This window comes from Hordeum vulgare, chromosome 6H (assembly GCF_904849725.1).
Source record: "Hordeum vulgare subsp. vulgare chromosome 6H, MorexV3_pseudomolecules_assembly, whole genome shotgun sequence".
Taxonomy (NCBI): domain Eukaryota; kingdom Viridiplantae; phylum Streptophyta; class Magnoliopsida; order Poales; family Poaceae; genus Hordeum; species Hordeum vulgare.
The window spans coordinates 219,190,868-219,204,620 of NC_058523.1; positions in this window are offsets into that span (position 1 = coordinate 219,190,868).

Below are 13,753 nucleotides of genomic sequence, written 5' to 3' on the forward strand. Positions count from 1 at the left end.
ATCGGAAAATATGTGACCTATCTCATAATTTACAAAACTATGACCCCGTCGGTTTGTGGAAGGCCGAAAAGCACCTTCTCGTTCAACCGGCGGCAGAAGAGTTGTCGGGGGTCGGGGGTTAGTGGCGTCGGGAGTTAGTGTCGTCGAGGGTCGGTGGTGTCGAGTGTCGGTGGCATCGGGGTTCGGGGGTTAGTGGTGTCGATGGTCGGGGGTCAGTATTGTCGGGGGTCCAGGGTCAGTTGCATCAGGGGTCGGTGGTCGGGGGACTTTTCGGTTAACAAGAGGCCGAAGAGGTGTCGGAGGTCGGGATTTGGGGGTCAGTGGCGTCGGGGGCGCCGTATTAACAGCTGCACGGAGTTTTCTGCCTGGGTTTCGTCAGGATGTCGTGTCGTGGTTTTGGGCATCGTGTCAGGGTGTCGGGGTGTCAGGGTGTCATTTTCTTACTCTTCATCTTCTTTTTTTCCTCCTCTTCCGTTTCTTCTTCTTCTTCCTTCCTTCCTTCCTTTTTTGCTTCTTGTTCTTGTTCTTCTTCTTCCTTCTTTTCCATTTCCCTCTTCTTCCTCTTCTTCCTTCTTTTCCTTTTTCGTCTTCATTATTCTTCTCCTCTCTCGTCTTTTTCTTCTTCTTCTTCTTTTTATCCTCCTCCTCCTCCTCCTCCTCTTCATCTTATTCTTCTTCCCTTATGTACTTACTCTTCTTTTATTCTTCATCTGTTTTCTACTTATTTCAATTATGACTATTTAGAATCTAAACCTATCACTAAACCTATCGCTAAACCTATATAGCACTAAACAGCAAAAAAAACAGAATCTACCAATCATTAACTAAAAAAGAATCTATCACTAATTAACAAAATAGAATCTACCTCTAAATTAACAAATAACAGATAACCTACCACTAATTTACTAAACCTAGGACTAAATCTACTATTTAACTAAAACAACTAACTAAAATACGACTAAAGCAAATAACTAAATCAACTAACTAAATCTAATCAAACAACAAACAACAAACTCACCTATTAGAGGAGGGTAGTGGGCAGCCGGGGTGGTGGGAAGCTGGGGAGGAGGGGCAGCCGGGGCAGTGGACCGCCAGGGCGGTGGGCAGCCTGGGAGGAGGGGCAGCCGGGGCTGTGGGAAGCTGGGGCAATGGGCAGCCGGGAAGGAGGGAAGCGGGGAGGAGGTGGCGGGGAGGAACTGAGGCCGAGCTCCAGGGAGGAGGGGTGGCGTGGCGCTCGGACGAGCGGAGGGGAGGCGGCCGGCGGGCGGGGGGACGGCCGGTGGGTGGGAGGGGAGGCGGCCAGAAAGCGGGGGGGGGGGGGGGGGTGGAAGGCCGGCGGGCGGGAGGGGACGCGGCCCGTGGGCGGGGAGGACGGGTGCCGCGACGCTCGCACGAGCGGAGGGGAGGCGGCCGGCGTGCGGGGGACGAGCAAAGAGAGCGAGTGAGAGAGAGCAGGAGACTGTCGGAGATAGGGGGACGTGGGGTGGGGAGATGGCCGTTAGGGGGCTCTCTTTGCCATCCGCCCCCCAACGGCAAAGAGCAGGAGATAGGGGTACGTGGGGTGGGGAGACGGCTGTTAGGGGGGGCTCTCTTTGCCGTCCACCCCCCGACGGCAAAGAGCAGGAGGGCAGACGGCAAAGGGAGCGCCCGTTATGGGGTGGGAGGGGGTGTGTGGTGGGCCGCCCCGTGCTCTTTGCCGTCTGCCATCCTGCTCTATGTCGTGCACCAGCAGACGGCAAAGACAAGACTGATGGCAAAGACTATCTTTGCCATCATTCTGCTCTTTGCCGTCAGTTTTCTCGTGACTGACGGCAAATAGGGTCTTTGCCATCAGCCAGCAGACGGCAAAGAAGAGGCTGATGGCAAATAACTGAATTCCAGTAGTGCTTGTTCTTGAAGAAGTTGTTCTTGATGGGGAAGGGCTTGGCCTTGACTTTGCAAATAAGTTTTCCACCATTGTCTTCCCTCTTTTCATAAGGACACTCAGGCACGAAGTGATTCACATTACCACAGTTGTAGCAAGTCCTCGCACATTTCTTGCCTTTCGTCCCATTTGAGTTGTTCTTGGAGAAATTGGGCTTTGAGTCTCTCTTGTTGCCCCAAAACTGTCTTGACGCAAGAGCCATATTGTCAGTGATGCAAGGTCGACACCTATGGGAATCAACGTGAAACCCTTGTGATCATACGGCGGGGAGAGGTGACGTGAAGAGCAGAGCTAACAATCATCACCTGACAAACCTTTTTACCCAGGTTCAGGACGCTTACGCGTAAAACCCTACGTCCTGCTAGTTTGGTTGTATTAAGCGTTTTGTTGTCGATCGTTATAGTGACCGTTGATAACCGTCTTATGGGCCAACGTCCAAAGAATCTAAATCCTTCGAAATGAGCTAAGGCCCTCCTTTTATAGGCAAAGAGGTCACCGAGAGTGCTCGGTGGTAGATTCACGAGGAATTAAAGTGAACCTAGGGCGATGCTTATCCATCTATCGCTGTCAGGTGCATTTAATGCACGTCTTGTCCTTGTCAGCGATGTGCTGGTGAAGACACGTATCGAGGCGGTTCAACACCCGAACGCTGCGCTGGCGCATGCGGAATGCGCTGGCACTTGGGGGCGGTGGCACTGTGGCAAGGGCGGTTGACCATCGGTGGCCAGGCCCGTCATCCCGGCAAGGAGTTTTCCGGAGCCCTGAGTCTCCGTCTCGGCAAGGGAGCTTGCCAAGGGCTTCAGTGGTCATCCCGGCAAGGGAACTTGTTCCGGCATTGTACTTGGTGAGTTCATCACGCCCACCAAATGGGTGCGGCCTTGGTTATCTTCTCGGAAAGGCACACTTTCCTAGGACTTGGTCATCTTCCCAGCAAGGCAGGCTTGCCGAGGCCTTGATAATCTTGGGGGTTGCATCTTGACTGGGTCCTGCCATGCCCTGCCGGCAGGGGCTCTTCACGCCCGTGCACAAGTCTGGGGCACTAGGGAACCCAGTCATTCGTGCACCGACAGGAGCCCCCGGGCTTGGGCCATACACGCATGCGTAGTGTTGCTGGGCTAGGCCCAAAGAGGTTCACGGGCCTTCATGACAAGACCGAATGGCGGTTACTTTTCCCCACGTCACACATTGAACACGTGGAGTGGGGAGTCGTGCGCACTGTGGCCTAGGTGGCCACGAGTGTGCGGAACCGTTGGTTGAGTAGGCAAAGGGTCGGTCTGCGTCTCCATATGAGGGGGAAACACGAGCTCTCCCAGCCCGCTCTTCCCGGTCCTTTTCCAATCTGAAACGCCGCCGCCGTCGCCTCCCTTGGCTAGAGCTTCCCCACGCCTCCCCTTCCTCGTGAGGTTCTGCTTTGGGCGGCAGCGTCCATCCTCCTCCGTTCCCATGCCGCTAAAGGCCTCCAAAGGAAAGGCCGGCGCCACGGAAAAGGAGTTGGTGAAGCTGCGGAAGAAGCACACCTACTTCCCCAAGGGTCTGGATATGGCCACTCTGAAGAGCCACTACCAGATCATGTGGGTTGTTGAGACGAAGGCACATCCGGACACCCACGTACTCCCTGAGACGGAAGTGGGGGACCGGACCAGTTCCCATTCTTCGCCGACTACTTCTTTTGCGGACTTTGCCCGCCATTCTCTGAGTTCTTCGTCGACCTCATGCACACCTACAACTTCCGCCTCCTCGACTTCACGTCGAACGCGGTGACGTGTATGCCCATCTTTGCGCAGCTCTGCGAGAACTTTGTCGGGATCACTCCCAACACATCTCTCTTTTGCCACTACTTCACCCCTCGCATCCACGGCGGGGAGGCCCTTTCGGGCTCCATTGCCTGGGTCCCAAGGCCTGGGTGCAAGGAGGCGTACTCGGGTGGTACCCTCCGTGAGAAGTGGTACGAGTGGCGGGGGAAATGGTGCTGGATTCGTCAGGAGGTGTACCTGCCCTGCTACTAGCCCAGGACCTCCAAGATTGGGTCCCCAGGGAGAGTGCTGGAGCGATATATCCCTTGACAATGATAAGCTGACTATCACCACCACCAGGATCCTGCGTCTCAGGGCCGCGGGGTTGACGATGGACATGGTGGCCGCCAATTTCATCCGCAGGCGCATCGCCCCCCTCTAATACAGGGGATGGAGGCCGGCTTTGTCCTTTATGAACGCGGTGGATGTCATGCGGCTGCGACCGGGGCTGGACAACAATCTGACGGCCATCGAACATGGGTGCTTTCGTCAGAAGTTGTTCAGCTCTGAGCTAAGGACCCGACTACTGTGGGGGGTCTTCCCGTTGTGCCACAGCTCGGTCCTGAGCAGTCTCACGGCGATGGTGCCGGATTGTGATGCACACGGCGTGGTTGCAACTTGGCTAGAGCCCACGGCGGAGGTAGTCTCGTCTTTCTTCGACAGATTGTCGGAGGTCTCCATTCGAGAGGAAACTGGCCTCATCTGTGAGACCACCGCCGAGGAAGAAGCGTACATCACCTGTCATGTGGAGGAGCATACCCTCTCCCAAATGGCTAGGCATGTGGGCTTCCACGGCAGGGAAACGACTGGTGAAGAGATGTTGCCACAAGCGTTGTTTGCAGAGGGGGCCGTCAACTCGGCTGTTGGTGGATCAGGTGGCCTCGCCGCCGGGGAGCCTAGTGGCTCGGCTATCGGGGGTCGCCTAGAGGAACGGGTGCCTGTCGCCGGGGCGCAGGAGGACGAGGAGGAGACGGAGGAGCGCTTGGATCGCCGAAAACCCAAGCGAGTACTTGCTACTTCTCGAGCTTCCTTTGGTTTTTCCCTTGAAGAGGAAAGGGTGATGGAGCAAAGTAGAAATAAGTATTTCCCTGAGTTTGAGAACCAAGGTATCAATCCAGTAGGAGTATCAAGATGAGGCACCAATGAACCTGCGCAAAAACAAACAAACTTGCACCCAACGCGATAAAGGGGTTGTCAATCCCTTCACGATTAGTTGCAAGGTGAGATCTGATAGTGATGAAAGGTAAAAATAAGTAAAAATGCAGCAACGTATTTTTGGTATTGTTGTATGTAGAGCTGAGTATATGATGTGTAAAATAGACACGGGGGCCATAGTGTTCACTAGAGGCTTCTCTCATGATAGCAAGTATTACGGTGGGCGAACGAATTACTGTCAAGCAATTGACAGAATCACGCAAAGTCATGTCGATATATAAGGTAATGATCATACATATAGGCATCATGTCCGGGACAAGTAGACCGATACTGTCTGCATCTGATACTACTACTCCACACATCAACCGCTATCTAGCATGCATCTAGTGTATTAAGTTCATAACAAACAGAGTAACGCCTTAAGCAAGATGACAAGATGTAGAAGGATAAATTCATGCAATATGATATAAACCCCATCTTTTTACCCTTGACGGCAACAACACGATGCAGGCCTCGCTACCCCTTCTGTCACTAGGTGAGGACACTGCACGGTATGAACCCAAAACCAAGCGGTTCTCCCGTTGCAAGAATTATAGATCAAGTTGGCCAAACGAAACCCATAACTCGAAGAGAATTACAAGGATACGAAATCATGCATATAAGAAATCAGAGGATACTCAAATTACATTCTTAGATAATCTGATCATAAATCCACAATTCATCGGATCTCGACAAACTCACCGCAAAAGAAAATTACATCGGATAGTTCTCCATGAAGATCATGGAGAACATTGTATTGAAGATCCAAGAGAGAGAAGAAGCCATCTAGCTACTAGCTACGAACCCGAAGGTCTGTGGTGAACTACTCACGCATCCTCGGAGAGCAATGGTGTTGATGAAAAAACCATTTGTCCCCGAATACCCCTCAGGGCAGGGCACCAGAACGGTCCCCAAATGGGATCTCACGGAGACAAAAGCTTGCGGTGGCGGAAAAGTATTTTTGTGGATCAATCTAGAGGTGTCGGGATTTTTGGGAATTTATAGGCAAAAGAGGAAGGGCCCATGAGCCTGCTAGGCGCGCCTACTAGGGAACGCCTAGGGGGCTCGTGACCTCCCACGAGACCTCCTGCCTTGGTTCTCAAGTCTTCTGGGTATCTTCTGTTATGGAAAAAATCATCCCGCGGGTTTTATTCCGTTTGGACTCCGTTTAATATTCTTTGCTGAAAAGGTCAAAAACACGGAAAAAACAGAAACTGGCACTAGGCACTGAGTTAATAGGTTATTCCCAAAAATGATATAAAATGGCATATAAATGCATATATGACATCCCAGGTTGATAATATAATAGTATGGAACAATCAAAAATTATAGATACGTTGCAGACGTATCAAGCATCCCCAAGCTTAACTCGTGCTTATCCTCGAGTAGGGAAGTGATAAAGACCGAATTTTTGATGTGGAATGCTACCTAACATATTTGTTCTTTCTAACTTCTTTATTGTGGCATGAATGTTCAGATCCATAAGATTTAAAACAATAGTTTAATATTGACATGAAAACAATAATACTTGAAGCATACTAGCAAAGTAATCATGAACTTTTGAAATGACAAGGCCAAAGGAAGTTATCCCTAGAAAATCATATAGTCTGGCTATGCTCCATCATCCCTACACGATGAATTTAAATCATGCAGAACCCCTTTATTGGCCAAGTAATTGTTTTCGCACTCTTACTTTCTCAAACTTTTTCAACTCTCACACAATACATGAGTGTGAGCCATGTATATAGCATTATAGGTGGAATAGAGTATGGTGGAGGTTGTGAGGCAAAAAGGAGGCGATGGTCACATTGAATCGGCATATCAATGGGCTATGGATATGCCCATCAATAGATATCAATGTGAATGAGTAGGGATTGCCATGCAACGGATGCACCAGAGCTATAAGTGTATGAAAGCTCAAAAGGAAAACTAGTGGGTGTGCACCCAACTTGCTTGCTCACGAAGACCTATTGCAATTTTGAGGAAGCCCATCATTGGAATATACAAGCCAAGTTATATAATGAAAACTCCCACTAGTATATGAAAGTGACAAAACAAGAGACTCTATATCATGAAGAACATGGTGCTATTTTGAAGCACAAGTGTGGAAAAAGATAGTAGCATTGTCCCTTCTCTCTTTTTCTCTTATTATTTTTTTTGTTTGGGCTCTTTGGCCTCTTTTTTTCTCACATGGGACAATGCTCTAATAATGATGATCATCACACTTTATTTACTTACAACTCAATATTTAGAACAATAATGACTCTATATGAAATGCCTCCGGCAGTGTACCGGGATGTGCAACGATCTAGCTTAGCGTATGACGTTGAAACATCTCGCTAGCTATCTTACGATCATGCAATGGAAAAATAAAAATGATGGCACATGTCATGAGACGGAACGATGGGAGTTGCATGGCAATATATCTTGGAATGGCTATGAAAGTGCCATGATAGGTAGGTATGGTGGCTGTTTTAAGGAAGGTATATGGTGGGTTTGTGCACCGGCGAAAGTTGCGCGACACTAGAGAGGCTAGCAATGGTGGAAGTTGAGAGTGCATCTATACCATGGACTCACATTAGTCATGAAGAACTCATATACTTATTGCGAAACTTCTATTAGTAATCGAAACAAAGTGCTAAACGCATACTCCTAGGGGAAGGGTTGGTAGATGTTAACCATCGCACGATCCCGACCACCAGACAAAGGATGACAATCAATAAATCAATTATGCTCTGACTTCCTAGCATAGCGGTTCACTATACGTGCATGCTACAGGAATCACTAACCTCAACACAAGTATTTCTAGATTCACAACACCCTACTAACATAACTCTAATATTACCATATACATATTTCAAAACTAATTGTGAGGAATCAAACTTCTCTTACTAATCAATGCACTTGAATATGAAAGTTTTTATTATATCCTCTTTGGATGCCTATCATATTTAGGACTAATTTCATAGCACACGCCAATTACCAAGTTACTTAGAGAGAGCACTCTAAAAATGATATAAGTGAAGATCGAGAGTTTTCGTTTCTACAAAATATGATACAGCCGTGCTCTAAAAATATTTAAGTGAAGCACTAGAGCAAAATTATCTAGCTCAAAAGATATAAGTGAAGCTCATTATGTATTCTAACAAATTCACATTGAGTGCATGTCTCTCTCAAAAATATGTGCAGCAAGAATGATCGTGATAAAACAAAAATCAAAGACTCCTATAATACACGACGCTCCAAGCAAAACACATATCATGTGTTAAATAAAAATATAGCTCCAAGTAACGTTACCGATGGATTGAAGACGGAAGAGGGGATGCCTTCCCGGGGCATCCCCAAGCTTAGGCTTTTTGGTGTCCTTAGATTTTCCTTGGGATGACTTGGGCATCCCCAAGCTTAGGCTCTTTCCGCTCTTTATTACATTGTTCATAAGAACATCACCCAAAACATGAAAACGTCACAACACAAAACATAAACAGAAACTCGTGATATCATTAGCATAAGAAAACAAACCACCAACTTTTTAGGTACTATAGTAAACTTAATTTCCATTTAGATTGATGTTATATTATTGTATTCTCAATTATCCATGGCTTGTACCCCCCGATACTAACCATAGTCTCATTAAAATAACTAATTAACACAACAAAAACAGAATCTGTCAAAAATAGACCAGTCTGTAGAAATCTGTATATTTTGTATAACTCTGCTATCTCAAAAATTCTAAAAAATTATGAAAATTAGGGAAATTTTCATGTCAATCAGAAGAAAAGACAATCAACTCTAAAGATCTTTCTAGATAGGAACTAAAAATAATTTCGTGAGTGTAAAGTTTCTGTCTTTTTTCAGCATGATTAAACAACTATCACCAATCATAAAGGTTCTACTTGGCAGAAACACTAATTAAAACATAAAAAACACAATCATAACATAATCATGATGGTGTGGACTCAACAAAACATAAAGTGAAAAGCAAAAAAATATTTATTCATTGGGTTGCCTCCCAACAAGCGCTATCGTTTAACGCCCTTAGCTAGGCATAAGGCAATAGAATCAAGTATCATCATCTTTAGTGCTCAAACTACTCATAGGGTGAACACACAACATTTTAGGATCTTCATCTCTCTTACTAGGAACGTAAACAAGCTTAGTGGCCTTATTGTGGGAAAAAATTGGAGTGTTCTGAACAGCAGCAAAAGCGGAACCCAAGTTGGTTATAACATCCTTTAGCTTGCCAATTCTATCGGAATCATGATCTAGTTTTTCATTAACTATGGGTTCCTTCTCCTTTAATTTTTTCAAAGTCATTACCACCTTGGATCCATATTGAGTTATTTGATTGTGGATCTTTTTATCCAAATTTTCAATGAGTTCTATCGTAGCAACTTTATTAGCAATAATATCCAGCCTACGCATCACATGTTCCAAAGTTAAAGTAGTTCCATTAACCATGAGTAGGGGTGAGCCTACCAAATTTATTAAAGCACCATAAGAATCAATGGTGTGTCTACCCAAGAAATTTCCATCTATGATGGTGTCGAGAACATACCTATTCCAATGGGAAATACCCACATAAAAATTGCAAAGTAGAATGGTAGTAGATTTCTTACAAGTAGATCTATTTTGACCATTACTAATTCTATACCAAGCATCTTTTAAGTTTTCTCCCTCATTTTGTATAAAATTAAGAACTTCGCTCTCGGGAGTAATGATCGTAGCGATAGGGCTAGCCATAAGGATAAGTAGACTAACCCACACAAGGAAGCAGAAAACAAGCAAAAGAAAGGGCGAACGAAGAAGGCAAATATTTTTGTAAATTTTGTTTTTTTAGAAGTGGGGGAGAGGAAAACGAGAGGCAAAAGGAAAATAATGTATATGCAAGAGATGAGTTTGCGATAGTTACTCGGTAGATATGCTTAACTTGAATACTCCCTGGCAACGGCGCTAGAAATTCTTCTTGCTACTTCTCGAGCTTGCGTTGGTTTTTCCCTAGAAGAGGAAAGGGTGATGCAGCAAAGTAGAAATAAGTATTTCCTTCAGTTTGAGAACCAAGGTATCAATCGAGTAGGAGTATCAAGATGAGGCACTAATGAACCTGCGCAAAAACAAACAAACTTGCACCCAATGTGATAAAGGGGTAGTCAATCCCTTCACGGTTACTTGCAAGGTGAGATCTGATAGTGATGAAAAGTAAAAATAAGTAAAAGTGCAGCAAGGTATTTTTGGTATTTTTGTATGTAGAGCTGAATATAGGATGTGTAAAATAGACCCGGGGGCCATAGTGTTCACTAGAGGCTTCTCTCGTGATAGCAAGTATTACGGTGGGTGAACGAATTACTATCGAGCAATTGACAGAATCGCGCAAATTCATGACGATATCTAAGGCAATGATCATACATATTGGCATCACGCCCGAGACAAGTTGACCGATACTGTCTGCATCTACTACTATTACTCCACACATCGACCGCTATCCAACACGCATCTAGTGTATGAAGTTCATAACAAACAGAGTAACACCTTAAGCAAGATCACATGATGTAGAGGGATAAATTCATGCAATATGATATAAACCCCACATTTTTACCCTTGATGGGAACAACACGATGCGTGCCTCGCTACCCCTTCTGTCACTAGGTGAGGACACCGCATGGTATGAACCCAAAACCAAGCACTTCTCCCATTGCAAGAATTATAGATCAAGTTGGCCAAAATAAACCCATAACTCAAAGAGAATTACAAGGATACGAAATCATGCATATAAGAAATCAGAGGATACTCAAATAATATTCATAGATAATCTAATCATAAATCCACAATTCATCGGATCTCGACAAAGACACCGCAAAAGAAAGTTACATCGGATAGATCTCCATGAAGATCATGGAGAACTTTGTATTGAAGATCCGAGAGAGAGAAGAAGCCATCTAGCTACTAGCTATGGACCCGAAGGTCTGTGGTGAACTACTAACGCATCATCGGAGAGGCAATGATGTTGATGAAGAAGCCCTCCGTGTCTGAATCCCCCTCTGGCAGGGCACCAGAACGGTCCCCAGATGGGATCTCGCGGAGACAGAAGCTTGCAGCGGCGGAAAAGTATTTTCGTGGCTCTCTCTGGAGGTTCCGGGATTTTTGGGAATTTATAGGCGAAAGAGGTAGGGCAAAGGACGCAAGGGGGCCCACGAGCCTGCTAGGCGCCCCCCTAGGGCGCACCTAGGGGGCTTGTGACTTCCCACGAGACCTCCTGCATTGGTTATCAAGTCTTCTAGGTATCTTCTGTTATGGAAAAAATCATCCCGCAGGTTTACTCCGTTTGGACTGTGTTTAATATTCTTTTGTGAAAAAGGTCAAAGACACGGAAAAAACAGAAACTGGCACTAGGCACTCAGTTAATAGGTTAGTCCCAAAAAATATATAAAATGGAATATAAATGCATATAAGACATCCCAAGTTGATAATATAATAGCATGGAACAATAAAAAATTATAGATACGTTGGAGACGTATCAGTACTCCGCCACGTCAGCTCCAATATCCCGGTCCGCCAAGGCCCGCCTACCGTACCAGCCAAGCGTCCGAGCGCAGCGCCCCCCTCGATGAGCGTCGGGGCGGAAGTGGATTATGATATCTCGACTCTGAGTTCGGAGGAGGAGGAGGAGGAGGATTAAGAGTTTGATCTCCCGTCTCCCCCCACCCTTACTTGCTTGGTGCTTTTACTCACCTGCGGGTGGCCCAAAGGTTGGAAAAAGGGCCAGGGTGTCAGCCACCGGTGAGCCGTCGGTGAGAGCGGACATATCGGCTAGGGGGGTGCCCCCGGCAAGCCCCAGGCGGTCAGCCGATGGTGATCCCTTGGTGGACGCTGATGCGTCGGCCGGTGATGAGCCCCCGACAGGCGCCATGGAGCGAACCAGCGACAACCCCTTGGCGGATGTTCAGGAGGCTTCGCCGGCGCCTTCGACCACTCTCGTGGCCAGCCCCCGGTAAAGCCTGAGCCTGCGGAGTTCGAGGATGAGTTCTGTGCAACGGACGTTGCTGGGGAGGGGTTAACTACCATCCATGAGCAGGAGGAAGGTGGGCGTGTGTCCAAGAGTATCCGCAAGTTGGGCCTTGATTTCTCTTCTTGATTAATTCGTCTGATCTTGATTATTCCTCTTCTCTTCCTGTCCCACAGATCCTTCCCCGCGGAGGATATGGACGTTGACGCCGTGGTTACGAAGGTTGCCACTACAAGAAATCTACGACGATTCCATCCGAGATGGTCGTAAACCATTTGACGGGACCAAATCTACATATAAATTATGACGATGTGACTCAAAAACGTCATAACCTCATAAGACGAGATCGTCATAACTTTTACAACGATTATAAAAATGTTGTAACATGTTCTAACTATGTTGACATGTCACTCGTGGGTCCATTCTATGCCACCTCATCCATGTATTGAACTGTTTTTGTACCACTTTTCTGTTGGGCTATTTTTTCAACTTACTTTTATATTCGGCTTTTATTTTATCCTCCATGCTTACTAATGGGCTGGTTTGTGGCTGTCAAAAAGGCCCACATCATTAGTTTTGCCTACGTGTCATGTCCATGTGTTAATTTTTTGCCTAGTTTGTGAAGCAACCTACTATTATGTCATTCCAAAAATTCTCGAAAAATTCTCATAAATACTTTGGATCATATATTTCTCAAATATGTGAAAACCCTTCCTTCCATAGTTAAAAAATACTTCAGCAATATTCATTTTCCTATTATATTCAGAATAGCACTTTGTGAAGGAAGTGTTGTTTCTATTTTTTTTGATTACCCTTGTCACACCCTGTTTTTGCTATCACTTATCCATATTGTGAAAATCTGGGCTTGTTAAAAACTTTTTCAAAATTAATGTTGTGAGTGCCATGATGGACATTGTATGCTTGTGTGCTTGATCATGTGAGGATAAGACCCTCTTTCATAACCTTGATTTCCAAAAACCTCTTCTTATTTCTGATCAAGGTAAAACCCTACCTTGAGTTGCACTACATGCCCTTGGTAGCAAGCAATGCTTCTACTCAAAGTTGGTGATCTGATTTCAACCTATCTTTATATTTCAAAACCACTAAGATAATTATTTTTGTAATTATTTTCCTAATTAAATAACATGTCCATTTTTGAGGCCAGAATTGGTATTCCTACATGGAAAAATACTTTTCTGCCTTAGAAAAATCTGATTAAATTTGGAGATGATTAGAAGGACATATATTATCCATACATAGGATTTTAAACCCCATATTATATTATATTTTTGAATAAAAACCCTAAGAGCTATTTTTGTCTGCTTTGGCATTTTGAAATATTTCCAAAGGAAATATTCTCAATAAATTCCTAGAAAATTCCAGTGTTATCCCTAAGCACAAATAACCCAAAAGCCCCTTCTGTCCAGAATCAAGTTATAGCAACTCTACATAGAGAAGTTTGTCCAATGATGCTGGAACTTTGCAGGAGTGCCTAATACCTCAAATGAGGATTCCACACCAAAAATGTGATTTGTAGGACTCAGTTTGCCCACACTCCCTTTGGAAGGGACAAATCTGGTCATATTGGTGTATTTTCAAGTTTACAAAACTAAACTTTTCCATTGGAGCTAAAATTTGGTGAAACCCCATGGTTTACCCCCAAACCCAAACCTGTTAAGTTGCAGCACCAGTGGTGGGGTGCAACGCCCTTAAACCTCTGTCGAACACCTTCTGACGGATATGAAAAAGCCACCTTAGCCACAGCTCAACCGAACCACTTTGCTTCAAACTCATAGATTAAGTGGCCAACATCTGTGTCTAACCCCAGTCAACTGGCCCCTC